General features: G+C 37.0%; 1 pseudogene across 1 annotated transcript; it reads left to right on the forward strand.

Annotated features, from left to right (window-relative positions):
• Nucleotides 1-420: 420 nt before the first annotated feature.
• LOC114297636 (tricyclene synthase EBOS, chloroplastic-like) lies at nt 421-13726 on the forward strand (annotated as a pseudogene). The gene is made up of 7 exons (XR_014336800.1): nt 421-540; nt 2622-2889; nt 5941-6313; nt 7719-7916; nt 8020-8158; nt 11763-12038; nt 13196-13726. The product of XR_014336800.1 is annotated as a tricyclene synthase EBOS, chloroplastic-like (transcript).
• The last annotated feature ends 11677 nt before the right edge of the window (nt 13727-25403 follow it).

A 25403-nucleotide genomic window follows, 5' to 3' on the forward strand; every position in this document is an offset into this window, starting at 1 on the left:
TGCTCTTCGAGTCGGAGCGTGAGGAGGTGAATCAGACGGTTCACAGTCGCCGGAATCTGGCCGGAAAAGTTGTTGTGAGACAGATCGAGCCGGTACAGACGAAACAGAGATGTGCCGGAGTCCGGAAACTCGCCGGAAAACTGGTTGTAGGAGAGGAAGAGAAGTTTCAGTGCGGTGAGGTTAGAGAGATTTGGAATGGGACCCGAGAGGTTGTTTCGCTTGAGACTGAGAACTCGGAGCTGGGTTAGGGAGGTTAAGGGTTGGAATGTACCGTGGAGGTCTAGGCCTTCGAGAACGAGTCGCGAGACTCGGTTTTGGTGACACGAGACGCCATACCAAGAGCAAGGATCTGTGGATTGGTTCCATGTGTTGAGCTTGTTGAATGGGTCTAAAGCTCCTTTGAACTCCATTAATGGCTCTATGTCTGGGTTTGAAGCTTTGAGGAGAAAGAAATTGAGGAGTATGAGAAAGAGAAGAAAATATGGCTTCGTCATTGTTGGTCAGAAACCAGAGAGAGAGGATTTGGGCAATGATGGGAAGGTGTGTGTAGAAAATAAGCGGAATAGGTTGAGGTCCGGCGGGCGGCCAAGGCGAGGCTGCCACCCGCCGGTGAAGCGGAATTACTAGGTTCTCAACCTTGCTCTGATACCATGTAAAATTTAATGTATAAAGAGAAATAGAGGGAGAATAAATTGTATATATTGATGTATTATTAATTGTTGTATGTTATCTATTACAAATGGTGAGGGGCTCCTTATATAGGAGATGTAGTGGAGTAGGTGGAGTAGGTGGTAGTGGTAGGTGTGTAGTAGGTGGTAGTAGGTGGTGGTAGGTATAGTAGGTGGAGTAGGTGATGGTAGGTTTTAACAGGTAAGGTTTTGGATACTCAGACAAGTGGAGGAGAGAGAAAGGTAGACAGAGAGTGTGAGTAGTTTTGGTTTTGGTTGCTATTGATGAGACATTTGGGGGTTTTGTTCTACAGAGAAAGGGAAGGATTTTTGGAAAGATGAGAAGGGGAGAGAAGAGATGAAAGAAGAAGACATGATTTCGGGCCACTCCTCGAGCCATAAGTTTTGAGCTACGTAACAGAGTTGTTATGATTTTTTTGTTAGCTAACACATAACGTAAAGGAAAATGTTTGAGGGCCACAATTTTTGTGGCTCAAATGGCTCAAAATTGCCAAAACGACGTCATTTTGGCAATTTTGAAGTTGTTTTGTACTCAAAACGACGTCGTTTTAACAATTTCGAGCCATTTGAGCCACAAAAATTGTGGCCCTCAATCATTGCTGTAACGTAAAATGGAGAATGAATTTATTCACATATTTTTGGAGTAGATTCTGATTTAGGATATTTTGGGAAGTGCATTTTTTATTTATTTATTTTGGTCTTTAGTGAACTTTTTTAAAAAAATTCAAAAAGTTTTAGGTTTCTAGATTCAAATGGACAAGACGAATAAGAAAATCATAATTTTTTATAAAAAAAATCCAAAAAAAATCAAGAAAAGATAAATATATGCCTAAATAAACAATCTTTTTTTTTTGTTTATTTTCATTTTTAGTGATTGTTTTTTTGGGGACTTTTTCAAAAAATATATACTTACTTTTTAGATTCGTCTCGACAAGATGGATCAAAAAAATAAAAAAAATTGACATAATTTTGAAAAAAAATCACTTAAAATAAAAAATAATTCAAAAAAAGAAGTTTTTTTTTTTTTTTTATACAAAATATCAAGCTTCATATTCAAAAATTGTAATGACTCCACCTAAATGTGTAGACCCCATCATTTTTTACCAATCACAAAATATATATTGTTTACACTCAAAGTGTGTGAATAAATTGGACTGTCACATTAATTTTTTTGGTTCTAAAAAAATAATTTTTTAGCACATTACTTATCACAAACCACAAATTTTTTTTTAAAAAAACAACTAAAAAAAGTTAACCTTAAACTCAACCTAAAAGGTTGAGTTACATCTCCACTTCCGTAGTCTTTAATTTTGCTTTGCTGTTTCTAAAATCTCATTTCATTTGTGGCCAATCTTCACCACATAATCAAACATGTAAAACTTACTTTCAGTTGTAACACCATCACTTATTATCAATTGAATAAATCTATACGTACGAATTGATATACCAATTAATATATTAACAATTGATGTGATATAATTTTATTATTTTTAAATTTTTATAATTTGTATAATAGGTGGGGTATATAGTTTTCAAATTATAATGTTATAGCATGTGTTGGTACACTAATTAGTGTCGTAATTAATTTGTGTGTGTGGCACCACCGAATAAAAAGTTACTCATCTATTCAATAGGTCAAACTTTTAGATAAATTAATAGAATAATGTTATATGTATCAATTAATATATCAATTAGTGTACTAATAGATTACGTGACATAATTTTAGAGGCTTTGAGTCTTGGTAATTTGTATAATGGATGAAGTCATAATTTTAAAATAATAATGTCATAATTATGTTAGTATACTAATTAGTATATAAAAATGTACTAATGAAGTCACTATTGTTTTTTATTTCCTGAACAGATATATTGTTTAGTCTAGTTTAATGTTAATGAATCCACTTCTCATTACTCTCTATATTTGTATTCATAGGATGAAATACATAAGCAGAAGGCAAAGAAATTAAAGGAGGAGGTAAGGGCTATGATTGGGGATGAAGATGTTAATCCATCGACAATACTTGAACTCATAGTTGACATCCAACGGTTGGGCTTGAGCTATCACTTTGAGGAGGATATTAGAAGAGCACTTAATAGAATAATGTTTGCCCAAGGAACTAATGTTAGACTAGAGAAGGGTGTCCATGCCATTGCCCTCTACTTCAGGCCCTGTAGACAACATGGTTTTGAGGTCTCTCAAGGTACTGTAAGTCCCTTTTTGTTTTTGTTCTTTGTTTTTTTTTTTTTTCAAGAAAAAATATTTTGGGAGTAGTCACTATTGCATCAAGATTGTGCCATGATGAAATGACAAGTGTTATCAACTCTGAGACTAGTACTATTTTCACAAAAGAGAGTCAATAGGAGTGTCGGTGTTTTTTACATTAAATGTTGTATAACAGACATTATGAGTTATTTGGAATGATATAAATAAATATATTTTTTGATTTTTTATGAAATATGAGTTGTAGTTGGAACCAGAGAGAGATGAAGGCACCGTTTGGGAAGAAGGTTTCCATGTTTTTTTGACTATTTTAGCCACAAAAAATAAAATAGGCTATTTTAGTCATGACAAACAAAATATCACATTCAACCCATAATCATTACACTCTTCTCTTACAAAAAAAAATAAAAAAAGTCAAACAGTCCTTCCCAAACCAAGCTTTTTAGTCCAGGCTAAAATAGCCAAAAAAGTCAAAAAGTCAAAAAGCCAATCCACTTTCCAAACGGAGGCAAAGACTCAAAACATTTGGTTTTAATTTTTCGGATTTAATTTTTAAAAATTGAGTTTTTTTATTGGGGCTAGCTTTTTCCTAATCTGTAAGCGGACTGAAAAGTACTGTTGGGTTTGTATGGGTCAATCATGGGTCTCATTTCGATAATCTGAACCGTCTAATATATAGAACTCGTCGAGTTCTATATACCTATAAAAACTCATATTGATCAGATATCGATATTACGTGATCAAATCAATTTTGTATAAAAAAAATGAACGGTAAAAAAATAAATAGTTGACCGAAATTTGATCCGATGATATAGCTATCGATATCTGATCAACGTAATATTTTATAGGCATATAGTACTCGACGAGTTCTACACATTGAACGGTTCGGATTATCGAAATGAGACCTGTAGTGGACCCCCACGAGGCCCAACAGTACCCTCCAGTCGGAGGGAAGCCCAACCTTTTTTTATTTTTCATCTTCTTTTTTGTATTTTTATTTTTAGTGAATATTTTTAAATTTTAAACAAATTTTTTTTAAATGCACCTTACTTAAATGTATCTAAATAGTAAAATATTTGTAAAAAATTATTTTAAAAAATTAATAAATACACAAAAAAAATGAACTAAATTTCCGTATTTTTTTATTTATATTTTTGGTATTTAGTGAATTTTTTATAGATTTTTTTCACAAATATTATACTTTTTAAACATATTTTTGTTAGATGTGTCTAAAAATTACGAAAAAAGTAAAAATAGAATTTTCTAAAAAAGTAAATTCTAGAAATGAAAACCAAAGAGATTTCCCTTCTTCTTTCTTTTTCTTTTTTTATTATCAATATCAACTTGGCCTCCATTTATTTATTGGGTAAATTATACTTGGTCCCTTTAAGTTTGATGACTTCTTCACTTTGGTCTTCAAAATTTATTTTTTTTCACTTTGACCACTTATATTTCATGTTTTTCCTAGTTAACTCCTAAAGTTGATTTTTGTTCAAAATTAGACAGAAAATATTACAATAACTGTCACATAACATAAAAATAATATTATTATATTAGGATTTAAGTTTGTATTAAAAGTGTGGGTTATATATAATCAATAAAGCTTCGTAACTCGAAAAAAATAAAGCTTGAATGGCCCAACCTCTCTCTCTCTCTCTCTCTCTCTCTCTCTCTCTCTCTCTCCTCTATCTTTCCTCCTATGCCTCGGTATTTTTCTTCTTCTTCGTTCTGAACTGCAACGGTGATGGCGGTGCCGAAGGGATTTGCGATGGTGGGCTCTCTCTCTCTCTCTCTCATATATATATATATATATATATCTCTGTGTATACACAGATTTAACTAGCCAATGTGTGTTAAATATGTTTGCCCATGTTGTGTGTATATATATATATATATAGATTTGTTTATATCGGCATTTTTTTTGGTCAACCAGTGTTGTGTGTATATCTGTGTATATTGGCATTTTTCCTCCCTCGTCTCTCTTTCTTTCGTCTCTCTGTTACCAGTTTCAAAGAGGGGGGAAAAAAATTTGCCAAATGTTTGGTTTTAATTTTGATTTTGATTTTGAGTTTTGATTTTGTGGGTTTGATTTTGATTTGATTTTGGATTTTGGGAAGGAATGAGAGGAATAAGAGAAGGGGAAGGAAAAATGAGAGAGAACAACAAACAACACACAGAGAGAGAGAGAGAGAGAGAGAGAGAGAGAGAGAGAGAGAGAGAGAGAGAGAGAGAGAGAGAGAGAGAGTAGAAAAAAAAGTGTAAAAAACGATGTCGTTTTGGCACTTCAAGCTACTCGAGCCATGACTTTTCGAGCTACCTAGCAGGACTGTATATATAATAAATAATTTTAATGACACATGACTATTCATGTATCATTTTCTATCTAATATTTATCTTAAATTTGTTTTAGGAGCAAACTGAAAAAAACTTAAAATATGAAGGGTCAAAAATGAAAAAAAATAAATTTTAAAGGCCAAAACAAAAAAAATAACTAAACATAAAAAGGGTAAAATGTAATTTACCCGTATTTATTTTCTACGTCTCCTTCTTTTTTGTTTTTAAAGACAAGCATGAGAGATAAAAAGAAAGTTTGACAATAATTACTCAAAAAAAAAAAAGAGTAAAAATTAAAAAAGAAAATACATTTGAGTGAAAATAATTTAAAATAATTATATTTTTATGGAGACGCAAGTCAACGCAAGTGAGAGTTGTTTCCCATACCATAATTTTTATTTGAATTTTACACACTCACTTACATTTGTAAAAAAATAAAACTATTTTAAATTATTCTAATAAAATAGTGTGTGACAAAAAAGGAGAGCATCTTATATTTATATCTTATATTTATATTGTCATGCTAATGATAGCATAAGTATTATCACTGAACGGAGGAAAACGCCTAAAAAAAATTCTCCAAATATTTCTTATACATCTCCAACTATTTTTACGTATTTTGCAAGTTCACTAAAACTAATATCATTTTTCATACATATATATATATATATATAATTTGAAATGGTCATTGTCACAGATGTTTTTCAGAAATTCAAGGACCATGACGGCAACTTTAAACAGTGGCTATGTGAGGATGTGAAGGGATTGCTCAGTTTGTATGAAGCTTCTCATCTTGCTTTTGATGGAGAAAATATCTTGGATGAGGCCAAAGTATTTACAACCAAACATCTCAAGGGCATAAAGGGAAATATTGACACAACCCTTATGCAACAAATAAAACATGCTTTGGAGCTTCCTTTCCACCATAGGATGTTGAGGCTAGAAGCTAGGTGGTACATTCAAGCATATAGTGAAAGAAGAGATGCAAATCACTTGTTGCTTGAATTAGCTAAGTTGGATTTCAACATGGTGCAATCTAAACTCCAACGAGAGCTCCAACAAATGTCAAGGTAAATCCAATTGCAATTTTTAGAACATTTTTAATGTCATATTTGCTTTTTGTAAAAAAAGAAAAAATAAAATTTACACTTTTCGTGTTATGTTCTCAAACAACGCCAACCATCCCTTAAGGTCATTTAGGCATTCACCAAAGACCCCATTTTTGTTTTATACTGTTTCAAATTTCTTACCTTTATGATCTTTGTTTTAAAATAAATAAAAAAATTTATCTTGTTTAAAAGTCGAGAAAAAATATTAAAAAATCTCATTGTTCAAAGGATCAACAAAACAAATCTATCTTATTGCCTATTCAAAAAAGAAAAGGATTTCCTTGTCCAAAGATTCATGAAAATAAAATTCTTTTTATTTTTAAGGCCTAATAGTAAAAAAGAATAAAATATTTCTAGTGGCCATAATAAATAAATAAAAAAACCAGAGACATACACAAAATTAAAATATAAAAATAAGCCTTATTATGTACCACCCAACAAAAATCATGATTGTCAAAAGTTTTTATTTTTTTATATTTTATATCAACAAAAAGGCAATCAAACATGAAGCATAAGAAAAGTGTAGAGAGTATTGAAACTAAACAAATCTATCTCAACTAGGTTGGGATAGATGAGAAAGTCCTATCATGTGCTAGCACCGCCCAAACACTAGGATCGGTTGGAGAGAATCCAACCAAATACAAGCAAAGATGGCCAAAACAGAAGCAAAAGATAGCAGCAACAGCAGCACCATCAGTCAAACCGACAATTGTTGCCTGCAAAGCAATATAGTAAGTTTGTCATTGCTATATGCTTCTCAACTCTGGTCTCATCCTGGCACAAAGAATCACCCTATATTCTACTCATTAAGTTCCTCCCAGTTTGATTGCAAATTGTCAAACACAAATTTGTTTCTAAGCCCCCAAAACTGACCACATGGCATCAAATAATATTACATCCCAGACAACCATTTTGGCTCTTTTAAAGCCCCAGCTCTGCCACCATTCAAGCAATATACTCACAGACCTTGATACTACCCACACCATATACCCCACCACTTCATGATTTTGGACCATAACCTACACACTTTCACACACCAAAGAAGGATATGCTTGTAGATTCAATATCCCTTCCCAAAAAAATATATAAATCTTCCGCTTGACCGTTAGACTCCGCTTTGCATCTGATGCAATCAAAGAACCCTGAATAATAGAGGCGGTAGACCAATATTAATTACAAAAATTTATATACAGGAAAAGGAAATTTAAAAAAAAATCCTTGTAAAATTTTGCCTGGACCCACAAAAGTATTGAGCCGCCCTGTCTCCAAATAAAAAAATAAAATAAAATCACACGAAAACTAATACAGAAACCTTGTTGAACTTAACAGTGTTGCAAAGCAATCAGTGTTGATTATGTTTTTTCAGGTGGTGGGAGGATATAGGGTTGGCAAACAAGTTGAGTTTTGCTAGGGACAGACTCATGGAATGCTTCTTTTGAACCTCAATTCAGTTCCTGCCGAAAGGGGCTAACGAAGGTAACGCTTTGATCACCACCATTGATGATGTCTACGATGTTTATGGATCGTTGGACGAACTAGAACTGTTCACAGCTGCTGTTGAGAGGTAAATTACACAGGAAAAAGAAAAAAAGAATTCCTCATATTTATATTATGTTTTATTTTGTTTTTTATTTTATGTCATTTCTATAATGGCGTTTACTTTACAGATGGGATACAAATGTTGTGGAAACACTTCCAGACTACATGAAGTTATGCTTCCTAGCTCTTTACAACACTGTCAATGAAATGGCTTATGACGTTCTTAAACAGCATGGGGTCAACATCATCCCATATTTAACTAAAGTGGTATGTGTGTATCCACACACATCACATACATGTGACATTCATATTTATTTTTTAATATCTACATAAATATTAGAAAATTTTTATTCTTTAAGAAGTTTTGTAGAGAAATTATTAAGCTCGAATGATACAGGTCAGCCACTTTTTAAAAAAGATTAATGATATATAGGCCGACTTTATACAATTTAAAATTAATTCATGTGTAAGTACTTGATTTGGCATTGATGGAACCCACTGAAAGTAGGTGCCGATCAGGCATTAAACTTTAGGTTTGAATCTCCATATGTTACATGAAGGATTAGGATTCTTTCACGTTTACATTTCAACATGAGAGAACTTGAGGTGCTTGTGGAATCAATCACACGTTCCGTTTCAATAATTTGAACCGTACACTTTTTAGGATTTGTTGAGTAGAATATTCATACAAAAAATTAAAATGATCAGATATTGATAGCTATATATGTTTGAATAAATTTTGTATTACAAAAAATGGATAGCTATTCTTGAAATTATATTTGTCGTCAATTTTTTTAAAACAAATATGATTCAAACATATAGATACCGATCTAATTATCTTATTTTTTGCATGGATATTCTACTCAACAAGTCCTAAAAAGTAAACGGTTCGAATTATTGAAACGAGACGTGTGATTGACTCCACAAGCCCCTCAAGTTCTCTCAAGTTGAGACGACAACTTAAAAAAAGGCAAACCCTTACATAAGGTACATAAATAAATAAATTTAAATATTTTAAAGAATTTTTATAAAGAAAATAATAAGAATTATGTGTTAGTGACATTTTTTTTTTGTTATAGGAAAATCCTCCCTATGTTCCCGCAGGTCCAAGGCAGCGCCCCTTGCAAAGATCACCAAGGTGTCTTGTTAGCCATTCTGAGCAAGGAGACTATAACTTGGGAACTTATTCCGACCTCCCAAGACAAGCTCTACTTAAGTCAGGACTCGCACAGCTGGAGAGTATTTAACCCACACCAAGTGCTGATTAGACAACTTGAGATCCAACCTCCTAACCAACTGTACTTTGCCCAGAGAATTGACCCAGGGGAAAAAAAATTGAACATGTGATCTTGAAGTTTAAACCCCAAATCTTAATCATAATGCCACCCACCCTTGGGTTGTCAGTGACATTTTTAATAAGAACAATGTTGTGCAAGCCAACTTTACATTTAAAAACCAACACATGTGGGAGTACTTGATTAGGCACTGATGAAGCCCGGTAGTAATAGTACATCCTACGGGTATTAAACTTTAGTTTTGAAAGCCTACATGTTCCATAAAATTAAAATAAATAAAGTATTCTTAAAGAATTTCTATAGAGAAATTAATTGTTAAAATGATATTTCAGTGACATTTAAAAAAAAAAAACCATAAAATGCTATGCAAGTTAACTTTCGATTTAAAACCACACTACAACAAAAACATATTTTAGTGGCATATTTTTAAAAAATATCACAAAAAATGATATTTAGTGGCACATTTTTTAAAAATGCCACAAAACGACAAACATAAAAGGCTCTAGTGACATTTCAATGAACAAGTGTCACAAAACTACAACAAAAACATACTTTAGTGGCACTACACTAGTGGCATATTTTTAGAAAATGACACAAAAATGATATTTAGTGGCACGTTTTTGAAAAATGCCACAAAACGACAAACATAAAAGGCTCTAGTGACATTTCAATGAACAAGTGTCACAATACTACAACAAAAACATATTTTAGTGACACCAAACTAGTGGCATGTTCTTAAAAAATGTCACAAAAAGAATATTTGGTGACATTTTTTAGAAAAATATCATAGAGCCACAAACATACAAGGCTCTAGTGCATTTCAATTAAAAAAAGTGTCACTTCACTACAACAAAAATGTCACTACAAAAACTTTTTATGAATATTTGCAATAGTATTTTTTAAAAAATGTCCGGACACTAGGTAGGTATAAATTACTTTTTATGGCACTTAGGTGAAAAGTGTCACAAACAAATATTTTATAGCATTTTGAGAAATGTCACTAAGCCAAAAACTTTCCAAGTTTATAATGACATTTTTGAAAAAACAAAAAATGTCAATATATTTTCTAAATTTTTAAAATGCAGTAAATGATTAAAAATAAATGAATTAAACTCAATATACACTACAGGAAAAAGCATATTCGGCGACAAAATTTCCTGACCAAAAAAATTTGGTCGTTGAAAGTATAGCTTTTAGCGACCAAAACAGCATTAGTTGCCAAAAGTAAAACTTTTTGCCGACTAAACAATTTTAGTAAAAGTCTACAATTGGCGACTAAAACTAAGTTTGGTCGCTGATTATATGGGTTTTAGTGACTAAAAAATTTTTAGTAGCCAAAAGTAAAGCTTTTTGGTGCCAAAAAAATTTTAGTAGCCAAAAGTCTACAATTGGCGACTAAAAAATAAGTTTAGTCGCCAAAAGTGGTCATTTTTAGCGCGGGAGAACTAAAATCCTAAGGTGGGAATAAAATTTTTTGGTGACCAAAATTTTGGTAGCTAAAAGTGCATCTTCGGCGACCAAATCCGATTTTGGTCGACAAAAGTTAAGGTTTTTAGCAACTAAAAAACAATTAGTCGCCAAAAGTGGTCTTTTTTTTATTTTGGTAGTAAATAGTTTATTTTACATAAATTATGTTTAATAAAATAATTATGTTTATACATATACTTTTATATTAATATGGATGTATGTACTATATAAATAATATATGTTGCATATATAATCATGTGGTGCTATAGGGGTGTAGTGGGAAGAGTGTGGTGTATAAGGTTTATGGTGTGGAAGGTTGGCGGTTCGAGTCTCCGCAAGAGCGGATCAAATTGCTCTACAACGAATTATCGTCATGAATGGCACTTGATACCGTCACGAATAGTGTCTACCATGACATTAAAGTGTCACTGAAAGGTTTTAGTCTTGATGGTGTAATGACACTTACAAGTGTCACTAACTCTTTTTTTAATGGTGTTTGATAGTGCCACAAATAATATCTACCATGACATTAAAATGTCATTGAAAGTTTTCAGCCATGATGGTGCAGTGGCACTTGCAAGTATCTACCGTGACACTCGTATCTACCATGACACCGATAGAAGTGGCACTTGTTCAAAATGCCACAAGATCAAAAAAATGTCATTAGAAGAATAGTTTTGTGACACTTTCAAATATCATTAAACTAAGAAAATGTTGTAGTGCCAACACATTCCATGTAAGAGTGCCTGATTAGGTACTGTCTAGGTACTGATGGAGCCCATTGGAAGTAGCTCCCAATGAGGAGCTTTAACATGCGTTGGTTTTAGATTGAAAGTTGATCTGATTTCCATTTTTCTTTTGAAAATTAAATCATCATAAACTCTTTCTTTACAATAATACTAGTAACATAGAAAAAATATTCTGAAAAAGTATCCAGAAAATTACTCAAAAAAGTGCCTCTAGCATTTTCCTTTTCTCTAAAGTAATATGATTAACATTTGCTGCATTGTGTTAAATTAACATTCTATACAATTTTTATGTTTATATTATTTTACTTTAAAAATATAAAAATAAATTTATATTGTTATTGTTACCGTTGTGTGTCACAGTGGGCAGATTTATGCAAAGCATTCTTGGTGGAAGCAAAGTGGTGTTTCGACAAAGAAACTCCAACATTCGAGGCATACCTTGAGAATGCATGGCGTTCAGTATCAGGGGTTGTAATACTAGTTCATGCCTATTTTTTGATGACTAAAACTATTACAAAAGAGGCACTGGATAGCTTACAGGCATACCATAGTCTTTTAGAATGTTCATCCATTATTTTCAGACTTACCAATGATTTGGGTACATCCAAGCTATGCAAAATGAGATCTACTCGAATGGTATTACAACAAGGTAGTTTCATTGTTAGTTTAGGGCAATGATCTTCTATACCCAAATTTCTATGCCTCTGTGTTAATGCAATTCAGTCGCACAATTGTATCTCAAAAGTTTTATACTTGAGATTCTTACCATATTGTGCAATCAAGAATGTATTGAGATGAAACCCAATAATTTTTGGGGCCACAGGCAAAATTTTAAAATGATTTTATATATTTTAACAAAAATTATTTTATTTAAATTTCATTTTCTTACATATCTATTCTTGTAATTAAGGTTGTTTTTACCATGTTATAACATTCAAGATATTAGACTTTTATTTTTTTATTGGTTGAAATAAATGAGGACTGTAAGATTATACCATACAGAGCACGCCGAAGACGACAAACCTGACCAGAGGGATGGTGAAGGCCAGGAGGAGGACGCATGTAAACCTCCTCAGTGAGATGGCCATTAAGAAAAGCATTCTTAACATCCATCTAATAAAGAGGCCAAGAACGAATAGCATCAACAGAGATCAAAGTACGGACAGTAGTCATTTTGGCAACAAGAGCAAATGTCTCCTCATAATCAATACCATACTCTTGAGAGAAACATTTGGCAACTAGACGAGCTTTGTAACGCTCAAGAGAACCATCAGAATGAGTCTTGACTTTGTAAACCCATTTGCAACCAACCAGGTTCTTATCAGCAGGCAAAGGAACCAACTCTCAAGTACTAGTTTTTTGTAAAGCAGACAACTCATCCTCCATAACTTGAACCCAATGAGGATCTCTGACACTCTTCAACAGACGATGTAGGGTTTCGTGACCTGCTCTGATACCATGTAAGATTTCTGAAAGCTTTTTTGTATATTCCATTGTATCAAAGATTACAATCAGACCTTAGATTATATAGCCCTAAATCCTAAACCAAAAAGGAAAATACAAATACAATTATAATCATGCCTCTAATAGGACTCTAACACAATCAGGCCTCTAATAGGACTCTAATTTGTACAAAACACACAATGATATATTCTATATTCTCACAAGGACATTACGTGAACTTTTAAATGGCCTTAAGGAAGGGTCGGCGCTGTAATTACAAAAGAGTGTTAATGCAAAATTCCATTTCGTTAGTTACTTAACATTAACATTCCTGTTTGTCTATGTGATAGGCCGAGTTGGAAAGAGGTGAATCGGCAAATTCAATCTTGTGTCACATGAAGGAGAATGGAGTTTCTGAACAATTTGCTCGGAAGCATATAAGCAATTTCATTGATGAAACATGGAAGAAGATGAACAAAGATCAAGTAATTCATTATCCATTTGAGAAATCATTTGTTGAAACCACTATTAACCTTGCTCGGATTTCCCAATGCACGTATCAACACGAAGATAGGTATGGATCTCCGGATTCTCAAGCAAAGAATCAAGGCTTATCAGTGATAATCGAATCCATTACTCTCATAGAGAAACAAAAGTTCATAAAGAGCTGAGCCAAAGCCAAGAAAAAGGAGCTGAGTCAAAGTCAAGAAGAGAGCCCAGTCATCTCAACAGAATTAGTTAGGCAATTATAACTAGAGTTAGATTGGTTTGGTTAGTTGTAATCATAGTTAACTAGTAGGCATCCTTTTGATAAATAAAGTACAAACTCTGTAATTGTGATTGATTGAATAATATCTTCTATAGAATTAGTTTTCCTTTAAGTTTCTCAGCATGCTATCCTATCTGTAGCATCTGTTCTGCCTACAGCTCAGCCTACTACACACCATCCAACTCATCCTGCTCATCGGTCTGCAGCTTTAACTGTTGCTTTGTCTACAATTTAGTCTTTTCACATACAACAGCTTTACCAGTTTTTGCTGTCCCTTCTTGTCTTTATATTTCTTCTTCTCTATCTTCTCAGATCCCTATTTCTTTTATTTGTATTCATTTTCCTACTCTCCCATCTAACTTTGACTCTATTTCTTCTACTAATACTCACCCTATGGTTACTCGGTCTAAAACTCATCATCTTACTTGTTTCCTCACTTCTACTGATCTCGCTTCTTCTGATCTAGTTGAGCCTCAATCTTATCAAGAATTTGCTCAATCAGCTCCCTGGACTGTTGCCATGGTTGATGAATACATAGCTCTAATGCGACGAGGAACTTGGTCTTTGGTCCCTCTTCCTTCTACCAAAAAGGCTATTGGTTGCAAATGGGTTTTTTTTCTCAAGCAATATTCAGATGGTACAATTGTTCGATACAAAGCCAGATTGGTTGCCAAAGGATTTCTCCAAACTGAAGGTATTGATTATTTTTAGACCTTTAGTCCAGTAGCAAAGCAACCTACTATTAGACTTCTCTTATGTTTAGCTCTTCACTTCAATTGGTCCATCAAACAACTTGATATCTTCAATACTTTTTTTCATAGTGTCTTAGATGAAGAGGTTTATATGCATCAACCTCTTGATTTTATTGATAAAGAGCATCCATCCATTGTCTGCAAATTGCAAAAGGCTCTTTATGGGCTCAAGCAAGCTCCCAAAGCTTGGTTCTCTACTTTTTCTACATTTATTCTCAAACAGGGCTTCTAGGCTAGCCATTGTTGTAGACACACCATTTTTGACCGACCTCAAGACTTGGACATCATCGTTTGTACACTCGATGATTGCGCTTGTTTGTGCTCGTTTTGAGTGCCCGAAGTTCTCTGCAGAACGCCTTGTCTTTGAGCCTCTAAACCCTCTTTGTTTTGTGCTTGTTTTTGGACCAAACCTTGGTGCCACTTGCCTGGAGGGGGGAAGGGCCCTTTTGGTCACTTTTCCCCCTTGTCGGCCACTTTTCCCCCTTGTCGGCCACTTGAAGTAGTCGGTCGGCTAAGGGAGGTGGCCGGCCGGCCACCTAAGGTGGCCGACGGCCATTTTTCTCCTTTTTCAGATATTTTCTTTGCCAGCTGTGCCAGCTGTTGATCACTGAATGCCATCTCCATACACATGTATGAAGGGATGAATGTAAGCTTTTGGCTTGCATTTCTATACAAGGGGAGGTCTTTCCCCCATTTGAGGGGTTACAAAAATTTGTGAGCAAATTTCCTCTCTCTCTCTCTCTAGAATTCTCTCTCTCTCTCTCTCTCTCCCTCTCTCTCTCTCTCTCTCTCTTTATTTTGGGCTTGAAAGTGAGAATTCTCTACACTTTTGTTCTAGGACTCTTAACCAAACACCTTCATTTTGGAGTTGAGGTTCTTAGAGGCCTTGTTTGAGCTTCTAAGGGTGGTTTTAGCTCAGAATTGTTGCTGTTTTAGTGTTGTGCTTCAAAGGTATGAGGCTTACCCCTTTTAAGCTTTGTTTTAGTTACTTGTTTGACCACCTTTGCATGCTGTTTTGAGGCTGGTTTTAACCTTTGAAATCTCTATTTTTATGGTTTAAAATGGTGGTTTGAGGTTTGTTTTGGAGTTAGGGGTGGTCCACCCTTTTTGTAGCTTGTTTGCTAAAGTGTTGTGCCATTTTTCATAGATTTTAAATAATTTTTTTGGCCTTTTAACCACTGAATTCCAAGGGAATTTTAGTTGTAAAAACTTTGTTTTGAGGTCCAAAATATGAGGGGTGGCCTCCCCTCCTTGTGTCTTGTTTGCAAGTGTAGATAGCCTAGCATGTGAGCATGTTTTTCTACCTTTTTGTGACTTAATCTCAGGATGTTTTAGGCTCTGATTTGGCATGATTTAGCTCTGTTTTAGGCTGCCCTGGTCATATGAGCCATGTTTTTGTATAGCTATAGTGCAAATGCCTTCACTAGCTTAGTGCTTTAAGGCCTCTAGCATGTTTTGCATGAGATGGTTGCATGTTGTAGCATCATTTTACATGTGATTTTAGTGTATATAGCTTTGTCACACTCTCATTTATTTCACTTTTTCATTACTTTTGAGAGTTGTGTCTTGAGTCTTGCTTGCTAGCTAACAAATAAGCATGTTTTTCTTGCCTTCTATGCTTCAATCTCAATATGTTTTAGCCACTGTTTTGGCATGTTTTAGCTCTTTTTTGAGCTGGTTTGGTTATTTGAGCTTGATATTGCATGCCTCTAGTGTAGTGCTCTTCACTAGTTTAATGCTTTTGGTTTTTGAACATGTTGTGCATGTGTTGCTTGCATGGTTTAGTGCCATTTTTCATTCCATTTCAGCATTGAAAAGTCTGTAGCCTCCCTCTATTTTTCAATTTTTAATTTTCTTTGAAAGTGGTCTTGAGCCCCTTGTTGGCTTGAGTGTGAACTTGAGGCTCTCATATCTAATGGTTTTAACCCTCTCTTGGAGTTCTTCCTAACCAACAGCATGAGGCCTCTTTCATGCTTAAGGCACTTGTGGCATAGGCCATCTTTCCAATTAGAGGACTTTCACATTGGACTTAATCGGTTAAAGGACTAATCGGTAATATAAAATGTGTAAACAAAATGAGAAAAGTAAAACATGAACAAGATAAACATTTGTGTTGCATTGCATGTGCTTGGATCGAAAGTTAATCCAAACACAAGAAATGTGGGACGTTTCATACTTAAAGTGATGAAACGTGTCACGTTTCTTGGTCGCCGTCACCCTTGATTAGGGATGGCAATTTAAACCCGGCCTGACGGGGACCCGACTCCCCGACCCCGATTTGAGCGGTTTTTTCTCAAAAAATATCCCTGTGGGAACGGGGATGGTATTCAAAAATCAATCCCCGATCAGTTTCGGGCCGGGGACAGGGATTAGTGTCTCAGCCCAGTCCCCGTCCCCGTTTCCCCGATGTGAAATTATTATTATATCCCTATATGTATATATATATAAACCAAATCCCTAAACACACATTACCTCTCCCATCCCACGGTGAGTCACACCACGCCGCCTCTCATCTCTTCTCTCTCTCTCTCTCTGTCTCTCTCTCTTCGTAGAATAGCAGATTCGCAGCTCCTCTCCCCGCCGATCTCGCTCCTCTTCTTCCTCAGTTCGACTCTCTTCGTAGAATCACAGCTCCTCTCCCTCCCCGCCAATCTCCCTCCTCCTCTTCCTCAGTTCGACCGCTGATCGAGACCCCCTCTCCTCTCCAAACTCTGCCGCAACCACAGCCCTAAGAGACGGCTCTGTACGGCCGATCGAAACCCCCCCTTCTCATGCTTTTGGGTATGTTTGTTGGGTATTAATTTTTTAGAACTGGGGCTGATGAGGAAGATGATGATTCGGCTGCCATTCTTGACAACTCGTGCTTGTTCTTGATCTCTCTCTCTCTTTGTGTGAATGTTTTAGATTTTTTATTTTTTATTTTTTACATTTGAGCTCTGATCTATTCGATTTGTTGCATATATATGTTAAATTTGATGTATGGGTGTGTTGTTATTGATGATGATGAACAAATATGCTCAGATCTGTTGTTGTTGAATATCTATGTTGTTGTTTTTTTTTTTGACTGGGGAATCTTCGGGGTCGGGGAAACCCGATCCCCGTTAGGGGGAGGGAGCGAGGGTGGTGATAGGCTCCCCGTCGGGGATCGGGGCCGGGGACGAAGAAATTTCTACCATCGGGGATTGGGACGGGGAGTGTGATCCCCGGCCCCGCCCCGTTGCCATTCCTACGCTTGATCATGCATGATAGGGTGGTGGCCCTTTGAGTCTTATTTGTGCATTCATTAATCGGTTCAATTATCAGTCATAATCAGTTCAGTTTAACGGTAATCAATGTTTATCGGTAAGCAGTGGTGAGGGTTATTACAGTCTCCCCTCCTTATAAAGAGTTTAGTCCTCTAAACTCGGGTTACCTTCATTCTGGAAGAAAACAGGATTCAGTGGAAACAGTTCAGGATATCTTTTGGCCATGTCATCTTCCCTTTCCCAAGTGGCATACACACCACCATGGTTCTGCCAGTCAACTTTCACTAGCGGGATCTCTTTGTTTCTCAGTTTCTTGATCCGTCTGTTTACAATCTGTATAGGCCGTTCCTCGTAAGTGTAGTCATCACCCAGCACTACACGAGTAGGCTCTATTACGTGGAAAGGATCCCGAAGATAATCTCGTAACATCGAGATGTGGAAAACATTATGCATGTGCTCCATTTCAGGAGGAAGCGCAACTTGATACGCCACCGGATTGATTTTCTCAATAATATCATTTGGTCCGACGTATCTCGGTGCTAACTTGCCTTTGACTCCAAAACGAGTCTGGCCTTTCATCGGTGTCACTTTCACAAATACGTGATCACCCACTTCATACTCTCTGTCTCGTCTTCTGACGTTAGCATAACTCTTTTGTCTGCTCTGTGCAGTTTTCAATCTCTGTTGTATCAGTTTCACTTTCTCGGTTGTTTCATATACAATCTCGGGCCCAAGCAAAGTCCCATCTCCAACTTCTGCCCAGCAAATCGGAGATCTACATTTTCTGCCATACAATGCCTCGAAAGGCGCCATACCAATACTCGAATGGTAGCTATTGTTGTAGGCGAATTCAACTAATGGCAGATGACTTTCCCAATCTCCTTGAAAATCAAGGACACACATTCTCAGTAAATCCTCCAGAGTTTGGATGGTCCTTTCTGACTGGCCATCTGTCTGAGGATGATAGGCACTACTCAGTCTCAGTTCAGTACCCAGTGCAGTCTGTAGGCTTTGCCAAAACCTCGATGTAAACTTCGAATCCCTGTCAGAAACAATAGACACAGGCACTCCATGCAGTCTCACAATTTCATCAATATAGATAATAGCCAATTTGTCCGCATTATAGATTGTCTTGACAGGTAAGAAGTGAGCAGATTTGGTTAGTCTATCAACAATAACCCAAATTGAGTCCATACCTTTTCTGGAGCGAGGTAACCCAACGATAAAATCCATCGTGATATGCTCCCATTTCCACTTTGGTATGGGTAGGGGTTGCAATAATCCGGCAGGTCGTTGATGTTCACCTTTGACCTGTTGGCAAGGAAGACATTTGGACACAAAGTCAGCAATTTCTTTTTTCATTCCCGGCCACCAGAAATTCTGTTTCAGATCTTGGTACATTTTCGTATTCCCCGGGTGGATAGACAATTTTGAGTTGTGGCCCTCTTGCAGAACTTTTCTCTTCAGTTCAGTATCATTCGGTACGCACAGTCTTTCTTGAAATTTCAGTACATTGTTCTCGAATTTGAAACCCGGTCTCGGCTTAGACTCTCTTTCTTCGATGATCTTTTTCAAGAAGTCATCCTGTTGCTGTTTCTCTTTAATTTCTTCTATTAAGGCTGGTTGAGCAGAAATAGCGGCTAGCGTTCCACCTTGTTCTCTCAAAACAACTTCAATTTCAAATTTTTCAAGGTCACAAAGCAACTTTTTCTGCCCGGTAAGCAAACAAGCTAAGTTGGCAATTGACTTTCGGCTCAATGCATCGGCAACAGTATTGGCTTTTCCCGGATGGTACAGAATCTGTAGATCGTAGTCTTTGATCAGTTCTAGCCATCTGCGCTGTCTCATATTTAGTTCCTTCTGTGTGAAGAAATATTTTAAGCTCTTGTGGTCGGTGTATACTTCACATGTCACCCCATACAGATAGTGACGCCAAATTTTCAGTGCAAACACCACCGCAACAAGTTCTAGGTCATGGGTCGGGTAGTTCTTTTCATGTGGTCTCAACTGTCGGGAAGCATAAGCAATAACTTTCCCATTCTGCATTAAAACACACCCCAAACCCTTATGAGAAGCATCACCAAATACAATATAACCATCCGTACCTGAAGGTAAAGTCAAAACCGGTGCAGTCACAAGTCGAGTTTTCAACTCTTGGAATGCTGATTCCCTTTGGTCAGTCCAGTCAAATGATGTCCCCTTCTGAGTTAACTGAGTCAATGGTAGGGCAATTTTGGAGAAATCTTTGACAAATCTTCTGTAATACCCAGCCAAACCCAAAAAGCTTCGGACTTCAGTCACATTTGTTGGTCTAGGCCAGTTCACTACAGCTTCAATTTTCTGCGGATCAACAGAAATTCCATTTTTGCTAACAACATGCCCCAAAAACATAACATGATCAAGCCAAAATTCACATTTAGATAGTTTAGCATACAGTTTCTGTTCTCTTAGGGTCTGTAGGGCAAGTCTCAGATGATGTTCATGTTGTTCTATACTTTTGGAGTAAATCAATATGTCATCAATAAATACTACAATGAAATCATCAAGGTATGGTTTAAAAATTCTGTTCATGAGGTCCATAAAAGCAGCAAGGGCATTTGTGACTCCGAATGGCATAACTAAAAATTCATAATGGCCATACCTCGTTCTAAAAGCAGTTTTATCAATGTCTTCCGGTTTAACCTTCAGTTGATGATACCCTGATCTGAGATCAATCTTGGAAAACACTTGTGCACCCTGTAACTGATCAAATAAATCATCAATACGTGGTAATGGGTATTTATTTTTCACAGTTACCTTGTTCAATTCACGGTAATCAATGCACAGTCTCAGCGAGCCATCTTTCTTCTTTACAAACAAAACCGGTGCACCCCACGGTGAAGTACTGGGCCTAATAAACTTCTTGTCTAACAGTTCTTGCAATTGCACTTTCAACTCCTTCAGTTCAGTTGGAGCCATTCTGCAAGGAGCTTTAGATATCGGCTGGGTACCCGGAATCACATCAACGGTAAATTCAATCTCCCTGTCAATCAAATCCCCTGGCAGATCATCTGGAAATACATCTGGGAATTCCCTGACTATAGGAATACAATTCACATCAGTTTTAACACTATCATCAGTAGACACAGTCAACACAGAACACAGATATCCTTTACACCCCTTTCTAATTAATTTAACAGCTTTCACTGACGAAATCAAATACGGAGGAGGTACTACTCCACTCCCATTAAACACAAATTCAGGCAAACCAGGTGGACGGAAAACAACTTGCTTGGTCACACAATCAATAGTGGCATGATATTTTTGTAACCAATCCATCCCCAATATTACATCAAAATGATCAATGTTCAATGGTAGTAAATCAATAAATAGATGCATATCCCCAACAATGATTTCACATGCAGGGTACATATAAGCACATGTCATGGATCCTCCTACGGGTAATGATACGGCTAGCAGATAGTTCATGGGTTCTAAAGGTCTGTTCAATTTCCGTGAGAAAGCATGCGATACATAAGAATGTGTAGACCCCGAATCAATCAATACATAAGCATTTTGTGTACAAATAGAGAGGATACCTGATACAATGGTTTTAGTATTTTGCACGTCTCCCGGTACTAGGGCGAACACTCGGCCCTGCCTCATGGCTTTTTCCCGGTAGCTTTGGGGTTAGGCTTTGGTGCTACAGTTGACGCTGCTGCGCTTGGCGTAGCTTTGCTACTAACTTGCGGAGCAGAGGGAGAGTCCCTAACCATGTAGCCCACTTTGCCACATCTGTAACAGGCTCCGGATATTTTGTGACAAACCCCTTTGTGCTTGTTGCCACATACAGAGCAGGGTGGAATGAACCCACTCCCTTGGCTAGGGCTAGTTGTCGACCCCGTATTCTGTTTCTTGTTGGCCGGGTTGTGCTTGCCTTTCTTGAATTTGAAACCCTGCCTTTTACCATGCCATTCAGTTGTTGGTGTTTCAGATTGTTTCACTGCTGCAATGTTCGACTCGGCCATCAATGCCCGGTCGAGAACACCCACAAAAGTCGGCAGTTTCAAAACATTTATTCGGTCAAGTATTGCAACATTAAGGCCACCTTCAAATTTTCTGGCCTTCTTGTAGTTAGTGTCCACCATATGTGGTGCATATCTGGCAAGCTCGGTAAACCTTGCCTCATATTCAGCCACAGACATTGTACCCTGTCTCAGTTGTTCGAATTCAGTCACTTTCCTATCCCTGACACACTGTGGGAAGTACTTTTCAAAGAAGGACTCCTTGAACTGAGCCCAAGTCATAACAGTATTTGTATCGCGGATCAACATCCACCACCTTCTAGCTTCTTCTTGTAGGGTGAAGGTAGCTAACAATACTTTATTCGCTTCTAAGCACGGAAACACTTCAAATAGTTTTTCTGTTTCAAGCACCCAAGCTTTAGCCTTTAGCGGTTCCAGTCCTCCCTGAAAGGATGGCGGTTTCATCTTGCTGAATTTATGGGTGAGAGCAATAATATCCCCATCATTCACATTCGCATTAGGTTCCGGCTGTACCGGAGGAGGAGGAGGTGGGGGCTGTTGGTTCTGTTGTTGTTCAAGTCTAGCAGTTATCAGTTCCATCATTCTTTCCATTCTTTCCATTCTTGCCTCAGTAGATGAGGATTCAGGTTCATTTGCATTGTCCATTTCACTATAAGCAGTTATAACAGTTATAGCAATTGTAACGTAAACAGTTGCATATTTAGACAGTTATCACATCAACATGTATTCAGTCATAACATAGCCACACACTTTTCAAGTTCATGAAATGCCCTAATCACTTTTCTAGGACACCCTATAGCTCATTTGGACACGTGTGTGTGGTATGACTCGTGGTTAAGTATCGCTCTGATACCACTCTGTCACGACCCAAACCTGGCCCTATAGGTTTAATACCGTAACCGGCCAGTAATCCGAGATTACCAAAGGCCTACAGAACAGTAGTCCAGTAAAACAGAGTACAGGGCCTGGCGGAAGCCAATACAGTAAATAAATAATGTCCATTGAGCTATGACAGTCTGTATGCCAAAAAGATTTTTCATGCATTTATACATGCAAACAGTACAGTCTATACAGAATTTACAGTCACACAGTACAGGGACCTAATCCCTTGATAATAGTACAGGTAGTAGCTGACAGTCTATACAGTAATCCAAACAGTATAGAGACAGACGGGGAAAAACAAAACACCCCAAGGCCATAGCATGGCAACTCGGAACCTCGCAGTGAGGCACAAAGGCTGGCTTGACAAAACTGGAGTCTAACCCACGCTCCTAGCTCCAATCTGGTGGTTGAGCACCTACATATATATATAAACAGTGAGCTAAAGCCCAGTGAATAACATAATGGGTAAAGAGGTTAAGAATGAAATGTCCTTACAGTAATGAAAGCAGTTCATTAAATAATACTTCAGTCTTTCAGTCAGAACAGTTATTCAGTCATATGTGGTACATCCATTAGCATAGCAGTAAACAGTAGGTCTTAAAGACCGAACAGTAATGATGGCCATCAATCAGTAAACAGTAGTGGTTCCACGAGGGAACCGACAGAGATCTCTGTAACAGTAGCAGTAACAGTATACAACAGTTGCTAAGGATGCCACAATACATTTCAGAATACAGGACATACATTCAATCAATTAACAATAATTACTTCAGAAAACAGTTTCGTTAAACAGTCAGAAAACATTCTCTCAGTTGAACATATCTTTACACAATTGTTACTCACAAAGTTTGGGCTACAGTATGCTAGAGCGTGTCTCCCGTCGCCAACCCTACACAGTTAACAGATTGAACACACACTAAGCTACACAGTTGGGAAAGATAATAATTAAATCCCTAATTTGCCTCGGTGTGTTCTACATCTATATCCTTAACAAGATGCCTTAAACTAGGCCTAAGAATGTCTAGGATGGGATGAGGATGCAAAGACGTGATCAGAAAACAGTTTCAGAATATTCAGGAAAACAGAGTCCCGCTCGAGCGCAGGTTTCCCCACTCGAGCGGTCATGCAACAAAGGTACACGCTCGAGCGTCAACTTTCCCGCTCGAGCGTACTGTAAAAGTACTGGATGGGTGAAATCTCCACTCGACGCCCGCTCGAGCTGAAGACACAAACCTCCGCTCGAGCGCCCAATCCTCCGCTCGAGCGGACTGTAAAACAGTGTGCAGAAATACTGGATGCTCGGATTCCCTGCTCGAGCGTCACTTTCCCCGCTCGAGCGGGAGTGCGAAATCTGGAAATTCCAGATTGCACCTCCAAGCCAAAGACCCAGTTCAAAAGCATAATTTTCAATCCTCTTGGGCTAATTTATGGAAAAACACTTGTAACCACATGGAATAACCTGATTCAAAGCTCAATTTCAAACCATTTTCCAAGAACAATCCCCAAACATGACATGCATGATCTTAAACCATTTTCAAAGCTTTAATGCTGTTTCAAAAGAGCTCAAACCTTCAAAAACAAGATGAACTCATGGAGTATGACCAAAAGATGGACATGCATGTGAGGAAATATGGACTTACAACCTCAAAACTCAAGAATGGCAACATGCATGCAACAATCAAGCTACAATTCAACATCTAAACCATGTTTTGGCTCTAAACTCCATCAATATGACATGAACCATGCAGGAATCAACTTTAAGACACAATTAAGAGGTTGAAACCCTTACCTAAGTCTTGAATGCAGGATGCACAAACTCAACTATGCAAATCTCCTACAAATTCTTCAAGTTCTAAGCAAATTGTGAAGAACTCAAGCTTTCTCTCCCTCTCTCCCTCTCAAGTCGGCAAGAGCAAGAAAATGGCTGAACAAAATGTTGCCTAAGTGTATAATGAGGCTCAAATAGATTGTATTGAGTGGGCCACTAAGTGTGGCAATTTGGTAATTAAGCCTAACTCTTTAATTAATCTAATTTAAGCATATCTAATCAGTTTTCAAATAAATACACCATAAAATCACATTAATTATGAGGGTCATGGAACATCAATCAGTTCTGGATTCGGCCGCCGATAAGGCCTTCAATTAGTAGTTTAAACACTAAAATACGAACAGATCAAATAAACAATCAACAGATAGAATGCAATTCAAACATACATACTCAGTCAATTCAGTTTCAGTTTTCAGTCAGTCAGTTCAGTACTTTAATCGGTTCAATTATCAGTCATAATCAGTTCAGTTTAACGGTAATCAATGTTTATCGGTAAGCAGTGGTGAGGGTTATTACAATATCGGAAGCCGTAAAGACTATTCCAAACTAGGACAGGTTGTTCGCCCGAATGCAGGATTGTTTGAAACCACATGCGTGCGTAGTGAAACCCTAGCTCCTGACGAAACTAGGACAGGGAAAGCCTACCCCACCATAGGGGTGTTATGGCTCTCTCTTGCATGATATGTGCTTTTAGAGTGTGACTCTGTAGGAACGTATGTATCAGTTACAAGTCTGGGTATCAGTTTGAGGATATCAGTTTTGAGGCAAAAAATTTGGGGACAGAAATCAGTATTTGAGTACAGATTGTCCAGCTAATGATTTCAACTATGTGTTGTCTCTATCTAAGCCAAGGTGCTGTGGATTTACTGATTGTTGTTTCTTTTTTGCTTTATTTTTGTTTTTGCTAGGTAGTGTTTCACAATTACTTTCAACGAGGCAGATACCCCCCGAGCACTCTGGACCAAAGTCAGGAGGATTTACCGATCTAAGGATCTTATTAGAGGACAACCAGTGTTTGCTTCGCTACCCCCGGTTATGAGACGGAGGACAGTCAAAC

The sequence above is a fragment of the Camellia sinensis genome, chromosome 7 (genome assembly GCF_055761805.1).
Source record: "Camellia sinensis isolate YWXY chromosome 7, ASM5576180v1, whole genome shotgun sequence".
Lineage (NCBI taxonomy): Eukaryota > Viridiplantae > Streptophyta > Magnoliopsida > Ericales > Theaceae > Camellia > Camellia sinensis.